Source organism: Parus major, chromosome 20 (genome assembly GCF_001522545.3).
Source record: "Parus major isolate Abel chromosome 20, Parus_major1.1, whole genome shotgun sequence".
NCBI classification, from domain to species: Eukaryota; Metazoa; Chordata; class Aves; order Passeriformes; family Paridae; genus Parus; species Parus major.
The window spans coordinates 12504473-12509596 of NC_031788.1; the positions used below are offsets into that span (position 1 = coordinate 12504473).

The 5124-nt window shown below is 45.1% G+C and overlaps 1 long non-coding RNA gene across 1 annotated transcript in view; it reads right to left on the reverse strand.

Annotated features, from left to right (window-relative positions):
- Window positions 1–4025, reverse strand: part of LOC107213073 — a 27242-nt gene extending 23217 nt beyond the window's left edge. Inside the window, exons 1-2 of the long non-coding RNA XR_001524627.2 lie at window positions 3668–4025; window positions 338–1568 (exon numbers count right to left, since the gene is read on the reverse strand). This is a non-coding gene — a long non-coding RNA (uncharacterized LOC107213073). The remainder of the gene's footprint in view (window positions 1–337; window positions 1569–3667) is intronic.
- Window positions 4026–5124: the final 1099 nt, after the last annotated feature.

A 5124-nucleotide genomic window follows, 5' to 3' on the forward strand; every position in this document is an offset into this window, starting at 1 on the left:
GCTCCTCACCGTGGCTCTGCCCACCGAAGGATCAGCAGAGCACGACCTCCACAATCAGAGGTGCCAGCAGGGGATGTTCCTGGCCCTTGGGGAGCCAAACTGGGCTTCTCCCTCTGCCCCAAACCCAAAACAGCACTGCCATCACCTCCCCAGCCTGCCTAGTGCTCCTGCACAAACATTTTCTGCAAAATCCGAGATTATTTCTCACTCTTTTCTGGGGATAAATGCAAATCAACACAAGAGCATGGTGAGCTCTTCATTAAAGCAAGGGAAAACCTCCAGGCAGGGTCACCTTGGATATAGGAGTTGGAAAAGGGATCAGTTTTGTGCATTTCACCTTTAATTTCACCTGGCTTTGTTCTGTGGCCTCATTGCATGGAGCTGTCCAAATGCTGCTGCCCTCAGACTGAGCTCTGGTTCTCAGGGTCTTTATGGATGATCCAAGGTCCCTTTTTCCCCTGGGTTTAGTGCTGATCTTTATTCTTTATTCTTTCAGAATGCTGCCAGGGATCCTGATCCTTGGAATTCTGAATGCAACAGAGGCACCACACAAGCGATTCCCAGAGAGCCTTTTCCTAGAAAATGAGAGTTCCAGCTCTGAGCTAAGCTGACTTCATCCATAAAATTCCAGTTTGGAGACTCCAGCTGACTCCTCCAATGCCTCCATCCCTGAATTCTCTGCTCCAGGCAGCCAAGCTCTCTCCCAACCACACCAAGGAGCTCCAGGAAATGCTTTTGAGGAATCACACCGAGTATTTTGAGCAGTTTGACCTCCAATTTTCCAGCTTCCCCTTGGATGAGCAGGAGCAATTCCAGGCCAGGCAAAGCTGAGTCCTTGCAGAAGTGAAAGGCTGATTCCCTTTCTGGATTCTCTGTGGTAATTATGCTGCCAAGATTACTCTCTGTTGTTAAATTGGGTATTGACTTCATTAAAATGAACTATTTCCACTTCTGCTTCCAGCTGCACTTTAAGCAAAAAGCAGAGTTAAAAATCCCTCCCCTTGCCAGGAGCAGTTTGGTGAGGAAAAGGCTGTTTCACTCTGCTGGGGCTGATGCAGTTTTTACTCTGTTCCCACTATTACAGCTGATTAGGGAATACTCAGTGCAGGACACACAAAATCTCATCCATTAAATGCTCAGAAATCATATGAACAGAACCCATAAATCACAGAAAAATCAGGCTGGAGCAATAAGTGGAAAGACAAATATTTACACAGAGAATCTCTGCTTTTCCCTGTTGGGACCGGTCATAATTTCCTCAGTAAAGTTCCTTTCAAAGTGATTTATGGTGCAGCAACATCTGCAAGTGTTTCTGATGCTTCTTTCTGAGGGTGAAAATATTCAGATATTTTTTTCTTTTGGTCTCATCATATTCTGCTCCTTTGACCCTCCATCTGAGCAATTGAATTGGAAATGTTTTTAAGGGAAAGTTCTTCCTACTCGAGGCAGTGAACAAAATACTGTCTTTTAAATTATATTGGTGAAGTGTGTACTCTGGAAACAGTGATCTGGGAGAACAGTCATGGCAACAGACATAGAGCAGGGAAATGAAATAGCTCCAGGGCTGTCTGAAAGAAAATATAACCTCAAATCAATAATGAAGAGCACACAAAACAGTCTTCATCATCCCATTAATTGATATAAAATCCACAGATGGAAACTTGGACTTGAGAGAGAAAAAAAACCAATTAAAAATGTGGATGTTTTTACATGGAGATTAAATTTAAGAGAGAATTAAAGTTTGCATGATAAAAATAATTCAAAATAAATTCAGCTGGATGTATAGGAAAGTTCTTGACTTGCTGTTAAAAAGACTCTCCTTTGAATTATAAACCCAAAAATTATTATTATGGTCCAATAAAAACTGAACAAATATGAAGGAATCTTAGTTAAAAGTCTACTTTTAACTAGGTATTATAAGTATATAATATATTATACAATTATTATATATTTTATATAATATTAATAATATTATCATATCATATCTATCAATAATATCATGTTATACTGATTATAATATCTTTCAAAGCCCATTCAAACAGGCTAGTGAAGAATCAATACCTGCTGCTGCTGCTGCTCTCAGTTTAGGGATGTTTAAAGCCCCTTTCCCAATGATGACAGCCTCAAGCAGCAACTTTTCATGAAGCAAACATTTCCCAAGCAAGGCTGGGACTGCCTCCCTTGGTACTTAAAAATGTCAGAGACTCTTTATTTATAAAGACTCTTCATTCCTAAGAATCCTCTGGATGCTGAGAGATTGCCAGTCTGTGGGATTATCCCTGGAATTCCAGGGAATCCAGAAGAGCTGAAAATGGTGTTGAGAGAATTGTTCTCTCTTCCAGCTCCCCAGTCCTTAGATGGGGGCTGGCTGGGAAATGTGGGTGTGAGGAGCAGGAGGGCACAGAGCAGCCCAGGAGAAGGACAGGGCCAGGCTGGGAGAGTGGAAAGTGTCCCTGCCATGGGGTGGGCATGGATGAGCTCTGAGGTCCCTTCCAGCCCAAACCATCCTGGGGATACAGGGAGCGATGGATGTTTCTGCTTTCAAGGCAAATTCCTGCACTGGGTGCAACTCCCTGACACTTCAGGAGAGTGGGAAATTCACCTGGTGTCTGTGACACCGTGTGAGCTTTGGTGCTATGGAATGAAAATCCTGCCCAGAGCTCACCCAGATGAGTGTCCCACATCCACGTGAGATCCTTGGTTCTGGAAAGGCAAGGAATGGGGAGAAAATGTAAATACTGCGGGGGCTGGGGAGAGGAACTCCATTACAGCTTTTATTCCAAACCTATGAAGTCCTCATCAAGGAAACTCAAGCACTTGCCAGGAGCTGCTGTCCCAAATTCCCAGGATTTGCTGTCCCACTTAGCGTGGGGACATCTGTGTGTGTGGCAGTGGCAGGCCCAGCAAACTGTCAGACAGCTCCAGCTCTCCCCATCCATCATCCCATCCCTCTGCCACACTGAATTATTCATTAGCATCCCACCAAACTCACACTCCACAGCTCCACTCATCATTTACCAAATTTCAGCCCCCAAAACTGTTAGTGGAGAGGGAGAAAATAAACATTTCCCTGCAGGAATGATGAGCCTGTACCTGGAGCACGCAGGGAGGGAAATTCCTCCGACAAGCTGCTGCTTGGACTTCAGCAGCATTTTGTAATCAGGCCTGCAGAGCCCTGCCTGGCTACTCACATCTTCTGAGATTGTTGTTGAGGATGAAAATGTCTTCTAATTCCATGGGAAGCTAAAATTCCTTAGCTGGAGGAGGAGTGGAAATGTACTTGGACCTAATTCTGCCAAAAGAGACAGAAATCATCTCCTCTGCTTTTCCCACCCTCTTGATAAAGCCATTTCTGTTCAGAACCTTCTGTTGTGGCTCCACAGATTAAGTCAAAGTTGTAACTGTGCAGCTACTTCATTTATTTCTTTCAAACACAAATATTCAGAAGCACAATAAACAGAGGATTTGGAATATTTCAGCTGTTAAGGAATGATTTCTCCCTGGCAGCTGAAAGCTTGCCTCATTCACACATTTCAGGAGTGAGAAGCAGCAATTTGATGTTTCAGCAGGTCGACTGCAAAAGCTTTTTGATTTTGCTGTACTCCCCCTGCTTCCAAAAAAAATCCCTGAGCTTAAAATACCTTCTAGAGGTTAAAAAGAAACTCACCTGTTTCCTCTCCAAAGGAAAACATTCACTTTATTGTGCTCTGCAGAGAGAAGAAAAGTCCAGAAAGCTCCTGGGGGTCAAGTGCCAGCTCTCCTTGGCTTTTCCTCTCCCGTTTTAAGTTCTCCAGGCTGGGATCAATATTTGCTGTAAAGCCCAGCCCAAAGCAGGAGGGTTACGGATGGATCTCATTAATTGAGTCCCTCTGCATCCCCTCCTGCTCCCTTGCTGGGATCGGCTCTTGCAGGATGGCTGAGCCCTGAGAGGATTTGTGTGCTTGGCTTCAGGATCTCACTGCTCCTAATTAGCACAGCCACTAATCACCTCAACTCAGAAGTTCCTCAGTCATCCCGGTACTGATGGCCCAGCCTGAGCAGTGTCAGAGCACCGGGAAACTCCTCCAGGATCAGAGGGGGAAACCTGGACAATTTACCAGTGCCAGGGGAGGGCCATCATTGCCCTGGAGATTTATTGCTCTGCTCAAAGCAAATTATTATTTTCTCTCTGCTCAAGCTCTGTGCTGGCTGCATTTTTAATCTCCACCCTTCCCTCTGCTATTTTGCAGATTTCTGCTTCTGGTTTCTGCTTCAGGTTTCTTCCATTCAGGTTTCTGCTATTTTGCAGAGCCTTTGTGGCTCACCCAGGGGGGTCTCTGGTCCGTGGAAATTCTGAAATTGTGGCAAAACATCTCCAAGAAATCAGGCTAAAGGTATCTCCTGTCTCTGAGAGGATTTACAGCCCCTTGTGCTCCCGGGCCATTAATCACCCTCCCGGGGTGGGGAGTTGAGGAACAAATTGGCAATACTGTAACTTCAGTAAAGCTGAAGGTAAAAAAAGAACTGTTTCTTTTTTAGATTGTATAGATCCGCCTTCAGCCGTGCTGCAGAAACGGTTTAGGATTCAATTCTGAGCCAGAAACAGTGGCCATACATCTTATTATTAAATGTGAAACACAGGGATGCTGCTGCCGAATCAATCTCCAGCAGCACAAAGTGCTCCAGGACTGGCTCCTGCTCCACCTCGGAGTTTCTCCATCACACACAGCCTCAGGCCCAATTCCTCGGGAGCTCTGCCCTCCTCTCTCCCCCTTTCCGAATTGTTCAGTTATTTGTTAAACCATTTTTATCAAGATAATTGCACTTCCCCGAGCCCGATGCACGGATTTGAGGTGAGAGGGGCGTATTTGCTGTCTCACACCGAGCTGCTGAATCAATTCCCCTCCCGCTAATAAAAGTAGTTTTCTCTCCTTACACATAAAAGCTCATAAATACCTCTTTGGAGGAGAAAGTCTCCGACCTTTGGGGTTTGCAGCTGCCTCTTTGGGAGTGCCAAAATGAAAAGCAGCAGGTTTTGGAGGGATGAAGTGTGTATTTGAACAAGTTTGCCTTCAGCCTTCCCTTCCCTTCCCTTCCCTTCCCTTCCCTTCCCTTCCCTTCCCTTCCCTTCCCTTCCCTTCCCTT